Consider the following 14,121-nt stretch of genomic DNA (forward strand, 5'->3'; position numbering starts at 1 on the left):
GCCCGGCTTCCTGCTTGAGTGTGAGCATGGAATACAAGTTAATACACATGTAGTGTGTTCATACACATATCTTATTGCAAACAGGACAGGGTAAATAAAATGACAGACAGAATGAGGGAGAGGGGGATGGAGACAAGTGGAGAGGAGAGGTGACTGGAGCAGCGGGGACATCTAAGAGAAAAGATTCCCTCCAGCGCCACCAACTGGTGAAAAGAACAACCACAACGTAATATGACCAGAATGATACTAATAATGAGGAAAATATACTGCTTCTCCTAAATTCCTCAGCATGAAAGGGGTGAGAAGGAGCTCCAGGGCATCATTGAAGAGAAGGAAGATGATGAAGATTGAGACTCTACCACCTTGGAGCTAACACAATGATCGGACAGCCCAGATCAGAGCCGGCAGACCCGCACACAGGCCAGTGATGAGGAAAATTACTGATCTGATGTGGAAGGACGAGATGAGTCTGTGGTGTTGTACATGGTCTATCCTCAGTTCTGTCAGTGAGAAATATGTTTGCATTACTTTCACAAATGTATTTGTGGTATGTTTGTGTTTGAAGACATCTAAAACATTTGCATCCAAAACAAGGGCGTAGGTTTGGTCTCAACATTTGTGACCAACATTATTATTTCAATACGAATAGCAAGTGAAGAATCTCGATTTCGATACTTTTGCAATTTTTTAAAATTTGATTTGGTTTGTGTGATCATACAGATTCAGTCTATGTCTGACACGCACAACAGCGTCAAAGCATAGCCTAGGTCTACTTCACTTTGTGGAGACACTGCCAGAAAAGCGAGCGAGTATGTCGGTATAGGCTAAGTTATCAAGGCTGTCTACCAATACATAACCCAAAAAAGGCCTGTGTAAAACATTTTAATATTCCCTTTGCCCTTCAGCATGCACATTTTGCCCCTTTTTGTGCTTTGTAAATCAGTTATGCTACCAAAGAAGAAAAGGCACATTTGTGTCAGATAAAACCCATTCGGTTTCAGCCAATCAAACGACAGTGTTTCTTTTACAGTCGGAAAGGTCCAAATAGCACAGAGTTCACTAAAATATTGGTGGGGACAATTTTGTCCTCTTAAGACCAAAAAAGGTGGTCCTCCTAGGCCCTACGGTTCTCGAGACATTCACAGAAGACTGTCCGGCCACCTACAGACCACTTGGTGTACAGTAACATAAATTAATTTATTGTATGGCCCCCCATGAATGGAATTCCAAAAAACTTGGCGTGCATTCAGAGGGTGTCATAATGATCCTACACTTTCAATTTCGTGCAGTTTTGACCATGTCAGGTCAGTGATACTGTACCTGTGATTACAACATCTCATTTTTGCTTTTTCATATTAACTAGGTGGCGCTATACATGAAATGAGTGGTTATGGGATGGGTTGACATGGCCCCTTAAGTCCAACATACAAAAAAGGTGGTCCTCCTAGGCCCTACAATTCTCGAGATATTCACAGAAAACTGTGTCCGCCCTACCCTCCTTTGACTGTAAATGATGCCGTAGTACAGTTGTTGTACTGTTGAATGTGTTGCACGAGGCCGTTAGCTTAAAACAAGACCTTGATGTCAGATTGCAGAGGAGCAGCCACAACCACATTGCCACTCCACTTATCCACAATATGTAAGTATACTGTAACGTTCTGTGCCAATGAAGAGACCGTTTATCATAACCGGGTTTAATGTTGACTGTTGTCGGCCACAGTCACGCCACAAGAACAAGTTTTACACTCACGTATAGGAGCCCAACTCAAGTCTCCGGCACTCCTTTGCCAGACCTCGCGCAGAGCTGTCATCCTTTTCGCTTCGCTCTTATGCAGACTCTCACAGCCCTCCGCTGCAGATGGCGTCAGCCCGACAGGAGAGTCCAGGCTACGTGTGGCTGGCTTAGGGCATAGCCGAGGCTCCGACAGGTACGAACTGGCCACCCTTGTCTGTTTGCCTTCCCCCACACAGCACCTCACTGGCTGCAGGTCCGGGTCTTGTTGCTGTTCGGCGGCCCAGACAGCATTGTCCACGACCAGCAGCTCTCTACAAGCCATGACAGTCTCTTCACACCCCTCTCTGTCCCGCTTGTCCGCCCCTAGAACCAGCTGCTGTTCTCTGGCCTCTCTGCGGTCACAATACCGGCAGTCGTCTTCACTACAGGGTCGACGGGACAGTGCGTCAGCATTGCCATGCCGTTCTCCAGCACGGTGAATCACGCTGAACTCGTAGCCTTGCAGCTCCTCCAGCCAACGAGCCAGCTGCCCCTCAGGCTCTCTGAATGTCATCAGCCACTGCAGTGAGGCATGATCAGTGCGTATGGTGAAGGGGCGGCCACACAGGTAGTACTTAAAATGTCGTGTGGTGAAGACAACAGCCAGCAACTCCCTACGTGTGACGCAACACCGCCGCTCAGCTTTATTCAGGGCTTTGCTGTAGTAGGCCACAACCCTCTCTCCTTCCGGCCATGCCTGTGATGGGACTGCCCCCACCCCCTCACCGCTTGCATCTGTGTCCAGGACGAAAGGCACTTCGGGGTCAGGGGCTGCCAGGATAGGTGCGCTTGACAGAGCCTCTTGGAGGGTGTTGAATGCGATTTTACAGTCCTCTGCCCAAACAAAGGGCTGGTCTTTCTGCAGTAGCCTGTACAGGGGGGCAGCAATGCCCGAATATCCCCGCACAAATTTCCTGTAATAGGAAGCTAAACCTAAAAAACTTTTTAGTCCCCTCTGGTCTGTTGGGGTGGGCCACTCACGTATGGAACGCACCTTCTCTTCCACTGTGCCGATACCCTCGCTGGCTATTCGGTGCCCCAGGAAGGTCAGCTCTCTGCACAGCAGCTTGCATTTGTCAGGGTGTAACTTCAGTCCCGCCCCCTTGATCCTTTCCATAACTTTGCACAGTGCTGCCATAGCCAAATCAAATGAGCTTCCATGGGCTAGAATGTCATCTAAAAACACCAGGCACTCTGTGTGTGGAACCCCAGCTAACACCCTCTCCATTGAGCATTCAAATGTGGCAGGCGCATTACACAGTCCAAAGCAGAGCACTTTAAACTGCCACAGCCCCTTTCCTGTGCAGAATGCGGTCTTGGGCCGGGCCTCTTCGGCCAGGGGGACCTGCCAGTAGCCGCTCCTCAAGTCCAAGGACGAGAACCAGGAAGAGCCGGCTACTAGGTCCAGACATTCATCTACGCGTGGGAGGGGGTAGGAGTCTTTTTTGGTGACATCATTAAGCCTCCTATAATCCACCCAGAAGCGCCACTCACCTCCTTTTTTCGGCACCATCACGACTGGTGATGCCCAGGGGCTCTCAGAGGGCTCTATTATGCCGGCTCGCTGCATTTCCTCCAAAGCCTGCTCCGCTGCGTCTTGTCGGCCCAGGGGGAGGCGACGTGGGCGCTGCCGTATAGGCACAGCATCACCCGTGTCAATTGTGTGCTGTACGAGAGAGGTCTGTCCCAGCTCATCCTCGTCACATGAAAAGCAGTCGCGGAACTCTATCAGCAGCTGCCATAGTCGCTCCTGCTGTTCAGAATCCAAGTCTCCGGCACTCCTTTGCCAGACCTCGCGCAGAGCTGTCCTCCTTTTCGCTTCGCTCTCATGCAGACTCTCACAGCCCTCCGCTGCAGATGGCGTCAGCCCGACAGGAGAGTCCAGGCTACGTGTGGCTGGCTTAGGGCATAGCCGAGGCTCCGACAGGTACGAACTGGCCACCCTTGTCTGTTTGCCTTCCCCCACACAGCACCTGTGAGGCCCGGCTGTGTGTGTAGCTGCGTGCTGGGAATCCAGCGGTCTCATATGCACCACCTGCCCATCACTAAAGCTCAGTGTGGCTTTCCCCAGGTCTAACTGACAGCCCTGCTCCCGCAAAAAGTCCAAGCCTAAAATACAGGCATCTTGTACTTCCGCTACCCACACAGTGTGTCTCATTTTCTGTCCCCCCACAGTCAATATCAGCTGCCCTCTCCCTTTCATTGGTGCTAGCTCACCAGTTACTGTGCGGAGCTGAACTGCTGTGTCCTCCAGCTGTGTACCCACTGGCACCACCTCTGGCCGGACCACTGTGACTGTAGACCCCGTGTCCACTAGGGCGGTGCATGAAACACCCTCGATGCAAATGGGAATGTGGCAAAAGTCTGATATGGAAGTCCTTCCCACCACAACCACATTCTGCCCCCGGCCCATGTTGTACTGAGAGGCCCTGCTGGCCTCCACCAGTGATGAACGGGACTTTAGGGTGGGGGCACGCAGCGTCCCGCCTACTGCGTCCCCTTGCCGTTTCCCGGAGCTTTAGTCAAGGCAGGGCAATTCCTCACCAGGTGTCCAGCTTGGCCACACCCCCAGCAAAGGCGCGGCTGTTGTTGTGGCCGCACCAGGGCTTGTGTTTGTTGACGCCTGGCAGGAGGCATAGCCAGCCCCCTGATCATCTCGGTCACCTCATCCACCCACAGTGGCCGCTCCGACATTGTCTTTCCTACTGTCCTGACCATTGGTGAGGCATCGTGCTGTGCGGCGCCCATGACCATCTCCCTCTCCAGCGCGTACTCCAGCGCGTCAGTCAGGGTTTGAGGGCGAGCCAGCTGAGTGTGAACTCGCAGATCAGATGGAGAGAGTGCCCTGATGAACTGATCACGTGCAAGCTCCGTTTGCACTGGTGTGGGCATATGCGCATATGCTCGCCGTGCCAGTCCTTCGATGTCGTTCGCCAACGCACGCAGGGGTTCCCCAGCTCGTCTCTGACGTCCATGCAGCTCTGAGCGCAGCAGCTCCGAACGAAAACATTGTCCAAACCGGCGCCCTAGAGCACCAGCCAGGGCTCCATAATTACCCCTTTCACTCGGGTCTAAAAGCAGCAGGCAAGACAGTGCATCATCTGTCAAACAAAGGGCGAGCTGGAGGGCTTTCTGTTCATCTGACCAGCTGTTTGCACAAGCTAAAAGCTCGAACTGAGCATAAAAAGCCTCCCAGTCCGACTTCCCCGCATATTTCGGCGTTTTTATGGCTACCGGCACTTGCTGTCCATGGGCGCCGCCATCATTGTTTACATTTTGTCCCTGCACGTTCCCGGCTGGCAATATTGCGCGGGCCGTGTAGCTAACTTCAGCGCTAGCAGTCGCTAAGCCAGGACCCCCAGCGGATGTTGGTGGCTGTAACTCACGTTTCATCTCCCCTCCTAGACTGGAAAGATTTTGTCCTCCCAGCTCTTGAACAAGATGAGGATATCCGTACTCGTTGCCCTCCTCCTCCTTCTTGACATAAAAACCTCTGCCAAAAGAACGCTCCATCTCCACCAGCAAAAGTGTCCTCCAAACAGTAGTCCGCCAATGCCCGAGCGGTCGACTACGTTATCAGAATCAGACTAAGTTTTCTTCTGACACCAGTTGTAACGTTCTGTGCCAATGAAGAGACCGTTTATCATAACCGGGTTTAATGTTGACTGTTGTCGGCCACAGTCACGCCACAAGAACAAGTTTTACACTCACGTATAGGAGCCCAACTCACACACCTCATCGTAATTTTCCTTACTGTTTTTCCCCCCAAAACTACACACATTACCCCCGGAAAGGGGGCGGTACCCCAACCCTGGCCCAGGTAACAGAGCCTATCATAACCATACACACATTAGAAACTTAGACCACTACTTTTAGGAACTTAAGACACGCTACAATACTATTATAACCTAGGCTACATAATTAAATTGTGATTTAACTTGTTAATGTTGGTTGAAATAACCTACCTAAACCAACCTAAAGTTGACCGTGTATAGGGTTGCCAACTGTTAAGTAAAATACGGAATCGTCCCGTATTTGCAAGGAAAAAGATGTGTTCCGTATTGAACTGATACGGAACGCATTTTGTTCCGTATTATTGAGAATCAACTCGTGCAAATCCATGACAGATCAGTATTATAAGTTAGACTATGAACGAAAAATACACGATTTGTATGAAATAAAGGGAAACTTTGCTGCTGTCATTTATCCCTCTCAGTTTGTCTGTCATCACTATCCCAACAGAGAATGCACTTTTCGTTTGAGCCACTGCGAGTCATGTATATTACGCTGATAGCGTAGCGTGAGATGACATGTCTTGTCATGAGTTTTACAGTGCATCTGTGCAAGATAAACAAATAGGCTAGCCTACTTGCTGCAGAATAGCAAAAAAAAGCAAGAAATAAAATAAGGCTTCACCAAATTCAGATCTTCTGGAGCTGCTTGTGATGTTCAATATATTTTTTTCTATGACAGCATATCCGCCAGTTCAGTTTTCAGAGTTATTTGGTTTGAGTATAATAGGCTACAAACAGTTATTTCTTTAACTGTTTTTGCATCGAAATGATTCTTGTTTTGCACCAGATAGAAAATGAGTAGGCTAGTGGCTATAGAATGTAATATATTATGTGCGCATTTTAGTAAATAATAGCTCACAATTTTATAAAATGATGCACTATTTAGTACAATAATACATACATAATTTTAATACCCCACACACACACACTAACTGAAGTGGATGCGGTGTACTTACTGAAGTGTATTATCGAAACCCCACCCCGTTCCTTATTTTCATATCAGAAAGTTGGCAACCCTAACCGTGTATCAGTCTGTGCAGGCCCAGAAATAAAGTGAATTTATATAGCTGTGGAGACTTTTCAGACATTTTGAACAAGCAATCCCAGGTGAAGCAGTTTAGTGGTAAAACTAAAGTAAAGGTATAGTGGGTATGTTAACGTTAACCCTGTTCATATGTAGCCTAATTTTGAACTAAGCTACGCATAGCCTACTTCAACGTCTGTGTTGTAACGTTAACGTCACTCAGGTATGCGGCAGAACAAGTAGGCCTACCTAGCCTACCAAACGATCAGGCACCACAGAGTCAGGTCTTTGGTAAGTAACGTTAGCCTAACGTTAAGATGTTTTATTTAGCTATGTGTGACTGACTGTTGGCCTAAGACAGCTAACATTAGCAAACTAAAGTCAAATTTGGTGAAGCAAAAGTAAGCGAACTTAACCATGCATTAGCAGCTTCGCCCCCACACCAGGGAGGCTGCAAATGAAGTCCGCTAGTTCGTGTCTAATTGAACCGAAAGCCCATAACGTAAATCCGCTGGTCGTGTTTTGTCCAGAGGTCACTGCTCCGAAAATTCAGTGGCTGTTGGCAATTCATTCCAGACTGCATTGATATATTGTTTGATTTAATAGATAATGTATAGCCTACATTATACGTTTGCCTTTGCTAATACTTCAGTTTTTTTCCAACAGAAGCCAGCAGGTACTAATGCAGATGAGGTGAAGCGCATAGGGAGTGCGATCCATGGCCAGTCATAATCCTCCTGCTTATGGCACACTTCAAAGAAACACCTGAGGGACTCCTGTAAGTGTGAAATTATTATATTATGAAGTTTTCAAAAATGATATTGATGTTGTTACCAACAACTATAGCTAACCAACAACAGTCTTGAGGTTAGAAAAATTAGGCCTACTACACATTTTGAATCCATTTTTCTTTGTCTTTTAGGTGTTGGCAGCAGCTGACAAGAAACACTACAGCTTCCTTACTCTCCAAGACTAATTATGACCGCCGCGTAGCGAAGGTTTTTTTTTTTTTCTGCATGTCCAAATTTCCGTCAAGGATTCCCGGGACACTGAAAGACGAAACTTGGTGCCACATGTGCATAAACAGATACACACGCACACACATACATTCACAGTAATCATACGTATGACACATACTCACACAGTAGACATATGTACGCATGCATGCACATGCACAAACACACATACGCAGGCAAACACACAAGCACGCACACAGACACACACACACACACACACACACATAAACATAAACATGTACACGCACACATGCACACAATTCAAGACTTTCTCAGAATTATGAACAGGCAAGATGGGGGTGGGGTTGTGAAATCTATGAACTAATCAAGTTTTGGTACTTGTTGTCTAGCAGATACCAGTGAGAATTGAGTGTGGATAATGCAATTTAGTGAGACAGTTAGAATCATATAGGCCTTTCAGCGTGATTTCTTTTTGTGGAAAAAATGTGCTGGACTGGGCGGAGGTCATATTTTCAGTAGTGGAATGTAACGAAGTACAAATACTTCGTTACTGTACTTAAAGGAACCATATGTAAGATTGTGGGCAAAACTGGTACTGCAATCACTTTCAAATTACTGTAGACTGGTTTATCCCCTCCCCCTCCCCCTCCCCCCTGACTCGAGATTGCCAACCCGGATGCTGAAACACTACTGACTTTGTGATTAGTAGATAGGTGGAGGGTGGCGCATCAGGCCAAAACACAACATGACATGACAAAACACAACATCAACATCAGTTGAGGGCTGCAACTTCACTTTTTAAATGACAATATCCTGGCTGGACTACTGTTGTCAGTGATATAAGTATTTGAAATTAACATGATTTCTTAATGTCTAGTGACATTTCAGGGCCATTTTATGATTAATTGAAATACATTTCTTACATATGGTTCCTTTAAGTAAATATTCCACGTATTTGTACTTTACTTAAGTAGAATTTATAGTGCATACTTTTGACTTTTACTTCGTTACATTTTACAGCAATTATCTGTACTTATACTCCGCTACATTTTTACAACACCATCGTTCCTTTTTACGATACATTTTATGATCAGATTTTTTTTCTCTCTGACAAACACGTTTTTGTTTTACCAGGGGGCGGGGTTGCTACCACAGATTCTGGAGCGCTACGTGCCCAGCTTCTAAATCTTTGAAACATAAGCTTCTAGTCTAGACCAGGCAAAGCGTGAGCTTGTAGCCATCTGCATTCGGTAGGCTATATTCACCAGACCCATGGCTACACTGGACATGCAACTGTGTTCTGTGCCTTTCTCTGTCTGTTATCTGCAGCGTTAGGGCCTCCTCTCCGATGAGATTGCTCTTCGCGGATCAGCGAAGTTACAGGCTATGCCCATGCTTCTGTCACACGTCTGATCATTAGCGGCACAAATGAATGGTGGACTATTATAGAACCGCTGGCCGGAAAAAACGTAGCATTTTCCAGATTAGAAAATATTTCTTAATTGTGTGTGATCAAATAAAGATGCATAGCCTACAATTGGGGGGGGGGGGAGGGGTAGAAATGTGAGCGCTCATTCAATGTCTATGTGCGTCTGCAAGTGAAACTGAACCTAATCATAAAGACACCTTTCTCAGCAACTTTTCTGTTCAATCAGCAGAATTGGCATTACGATCCACCCGACGTTTCCCTGGTCTACCCCGTTAAACTTCAGGCTCTCGTGTTTTGCTGAATGATATACTCAGCAGATCACCCTAGTAGATAACCAGAATTACAGTCTCTAGAATTGTAGGTCAGAATGTAAACTGGGCCACAGATGGTAAGCACAATTGCATTAGCTTAAAACTATCTAGTCGAATATAGCCTAACCTAAAACTAGCTTAATTAAAATGCCACAGCCCATACTATTTTTTTTTTAGAATATAGATATTAAGAGAATAAATCATTATGCAAATACTTTTACTTTTAATACTGAAAGTACATTATAAAAGCAGGTACTTTTTACTTTTACTTAAGTAGGGTTGTCATTGTGGTACTTTTACTTTTACTAAAGTAAATATTTCTCTGTGTATTTGTACTTTTACTTAAGTACTGAGATTCAGTACTTCCTCCACCACTGCATATTTTGTACCGCTCGGCGGTACATCTAGTTATCTTAGGTAGGCTAGTCTATTTTTTTGTAATCAGTTGTAAAGCATTGCAAAGACAGATGCTATGAAGGACACACATCAGTTAAATGATATGTTTATGTGGAAGGCAACAGAATTTCTTTGCATGTAAACCATTTGTTTATTTATGTTTTGGTGAATTGCTCACAGCAAGCATTTGGATGCTGAGCATCGAGTCAGGTGGTTGTGCCTCCACACCCCAACTTCGTGGCTGGAATGGCAGCACTACAACTTCACTACAACTTCAATCTGGTGTACCAGGAGCAAGCATCTTGCACACTGGAATTCATTCAAAGGTAACTATGTGCTTGAAGTAGAATGCGGTTGATCATTATTTTGTAAAGTTTGCTATTATGAGTAACAGAGATTTTATTTTGCTTTAAGTCTACTTACAGTAAATCCCTTTAACATGATTTTTGAGTTTATAAAAAGGGTAAGTTAACACTTTATTTACCCAAATGCTTTATATTATTGCAGAACCAATTCATTGTATAATAATGATAGTCACTCTGAGAGCTGCTAAAGTGCGTTTCGTTGTTTTTCAAACATTGACAATAAGATCTATTTGATTATACATTTTGAAAAGTAGGTCTGCATTGGACTGAGCATTTAGGTGAATAAACTGCAAACTTGCTTTGTTCTTTTTTTTAAAATTGCATTCACAAGAAATCCCAGATGAAAGTTCATTTTACAGTTATGCATGATTTTCTATGCCCACTCAGCCCCCACCCTCCCCACTATGGTGCAGTGATGCTCAAAGCAAATACACAAAAAAGGATATGTATACATATACTGTATTTACACACACGCATGCATATACACACCCACATACATATACTGATTCATAAACATACCATACACACCTACCTAGATGTTTTTAACAAAAAATGAGATTTGCATGACCTTTGACAATTATCCAATTATTTATGGGTTCATTGGGGTATAAATGAGACTAAACGAGAAGGCGCTTTGTTATGAAAGCAGTCATAGGGATAGTTCTTTTGGAGTTTTTTCACAAGGTTGTACATGTTACCAACCCCATAGTGATGTAGTTGCATGGACATAGCCCTGTGCTATGAGTCTTTTAATTGGAGATCTCTGGACCAGCCCAACAGCAGCAAACTTAGACAACCGAAGAACATTTTACCAAAGACATGTCTTCTGTGTCCTCAACAGAATACATTTTATTTTCCTGCTTTAGGGTGCCCTCAGACCACTCCCTACCTTGGAACAATTTTTGTTCATTACAGACTGACAGTATAAATACGCAGTGGAGCCTCTCTGAAGCCTGCACGGTGAGGCTCCAGTACGTATCCAGAATGTTTTTCACAAACAAAATAGTTCCAATGTAAGGAGTGGTCTGAAAGCACTGAAAAGCAGCTTAATACACTTAATATGGTGTATTATGTAATGAATATTAAAATGTTACATTGTTGTGGTTTGCTTGATGTATTGTTGTCCTTTGAAGCAGGGGCTAGTCGGGAAATTTTCAACCAGAGGACCTGCTGCTTGAGGTTATGTTGATGCAACTAACTTAACTAACCTATCTAACCCCAACTCATGCAATTTTGTGACTAGAAATCCTGTAACTGTTATGACCCTATAATTTTTCCTATATTAGTCATTGCATTAAAGAGCTACTTCCTGGTTCAGCTTGCCTGGACAGCACAACTGAAATGAAATGAATAATAATTACCAGCTTAATTTTTCTGTTGCAGGTTTTCTGTACTTAATCTGAAAAAGGCAAATCAGCTTGATTTGCCCAGCCTGATGTATTTTGCACAATCTTGTAGAGCAGTTAAGGCACTTTTTCATGAAGTTTATTTTCATGTGATTTTGTGATTTCAGATGCTTCATTGGACCCCTCCAGTGGGACCAAGACAACAAAGGTAGTAAGCCAAAAAAGCGGCAAGGTACAGGAGAAGAACAGCAACTGCATTAACCCTCTTGTCTCCTCTCTACTCAAGCGGCTGATGGATTTTGAATGGCTTCAATTGTAAGTCGTATACAAACGACTTCCTCACAATTTGAACGGACATTGTTCTAATCTTCCAAAGTTTTATTTTATTATTTTTTTTATTGGGGTGAACAGTTATTTTAATCCAGGTCCTGATTTTAAATTGGGTCTTTAACCCGCATGTTGTCTTTTGGTCACATTTGACCCGTTTTCAAGGTTTCTATAGCAGAAATGTTGGTTTCTTTCAACCAAATTGCCAAAAAGTAACACGAATGGTTCCTCAAAAATAAGTAACAAAAAGGTCGAAAGTGCACCCAGAACACAAGGGTTAAAGGAATATTCCAACATTTGGGGAATTACACCCATTTTCCACCTCCCCTTGAGTTCAAAAATTGATTTTTACCTTTTTTCTGTTCATCAAGCCGTTCTGAGTCTGGCGATACCACTTTTAGCTTCAGCCTAGCATAGATCATTGAATCGGATTAGACCATTAGCATCTCGCCTGCTAGCATCACGTTTAAAAGTGACTTGCCAGACTCAGAACGACTGGATGAACTGGAGAAAGGTAAATACCAATTGTTTAACTCAGGGAGATGGAAAATGAGTGTAATTCCCCAAGTAATGGAATATCCCTTTAAACTAAATTAAGATTATGACGATTTTTGCTATTGCAAGACCTTGTTGCAACTCCTAATTTGAATTCCAATGAATGTTTAATGAGCTGTTAAGAAAAAGAAAAGTTACCTTCTGAAAATGTACTGTAATGTAACACTGTATTTCGTTTTAATAATAAAATTTCATGATTTTGCAGTTCGGACTCTGGTTTTATTTAACAGTTGAAGAGAATCTAATCCAAGTAACTGCTATTTAGTGGCAAAAATAGTTGGCAGGTAACTCATGTAATTTGAATTGGATACAAGATAATATTGTAAATTAAAATACAATAAATGGTTGTTTATCATATAAAACAATACATTGTTGTGTTTTATATACGGCAAAAAAACTGTAAAACGTATCCAGTAATATGTTGTAATTAATGTTTACAGTAATTAACAAAACTTTTACAGCACTTTATGGGCAACTTTTTTGCCTGTTCTTTACTGTAAATACAGGAACTTTGTTACAGTGTAGACAAGGTAAAATAAAAAACTATTTCAGTGCAAGAACTAATAGGGTTATAGCCATTCATTCATTCATTCAGTATTGTATCAGAAGCCTGACCGCAGCCATTGATCATGTGTGCTAATATAGCATGAAAAACAGTGTAGCAGTAAAACAGTAGTGAAAACATTAGGCTGTGTAATTTCAATTTCAATTTATTGTGCTTATAGAGCGCCAAAACATAACACATGTCTCATGGCGTTTTACAGAATGTAGGCAATCAGAGAAAGAAGGGAAGAAAGGAAGAAAAGAAAAGCAAGAAAGAGGCCCATGGGTAACAGGGTAACGGGGGGAAAAACTCGGGGGGAGAAACCTCGAGCAGATCCACGACTCAAGGGCCTGACCCATCTGCCTAGGGTCAGTACATGACAGTAAGGTCTGTATACATGACAAATGCATATGATAGTCGGGTGTAGAGAATAAGGCATGGTGTTAAAAGCACTTGAGCTGAAAGTTACAAGAGGTGGGATGATTACGTATCCGTTATGGTAATTTATTATTCCTGATTTAGTGACAGAAAGTTCAATAGTCCAGCGTTGGAATTGTCCAGGGGAAGGGAGTTGTCGAGGGGCATGTGGTGGGTTGGCAGACGGGCCAGTAATCCGGGCAGAGTTGCCATAGGCTGGTGGTGGGTCGCTAGGCTGTACGGGCCAGTTGTTCATATGTTCATATTGTACATATATGTTCATATTTTTTAGTTCTAGTGAGTGTGCGAGCAGCTGCATTTTGTATAAGCTGTAAGCTCTTTAGACAGGTGTTATTGCAGCCAGCGTATAGAGCATTGCAATAATCAATCCTTGAGGTGACAAAAGCATGGATTAATTTCTCAGCGTCTGGTAGGGATAAAGACTTCCTTATCTTTGAAATGTTCCTTAAATGATAAAATGAAGCTTTGGTAATCTGTTTTATGTGATTACTTAGTGATAGGTCTTGGTCAATTGTAACTCCTAGATTTTTAACACATGTGGATGAGGATAGTCGGAGATCAGTAAATGTAGCTTGTGATGAGGATAGGATATCCCTCTTTTTAGGACCTAAAACCATGACTTCTGTTTTATCGGAGTTCAAAAGCAGGAAATTGTTCGTCATCCATGTCTTTATGTCTCGTATACATGTGTCAAGTTTGACGGAGTCAATTCGTCAGGTTTTATGGAAAGGTATAGTTGTGTATCGTCTGCATAAGAATGAAATTTAATGCCATGTTTCCTAATTTCTGAGCCTAGAGGAAGCATATAGAGAGAAAATAACAGGGGCCCTAGTACTGAGCC

This window comes from Alosa alosa, chromosome 24 (genome assembly GCF_017589495.1).
Source record: "Alosa alosa isolate M-15738 ecotype Scorff River chromosome 24, AALO_Geno_1.1, whole genome shotgun sequence".
Lineage (NCBI taxonomy): Eukaryota > Metazoa > Chordata > Actinopteri > Clupeiformes > Clupeidae > Alosa > Alosa alosa.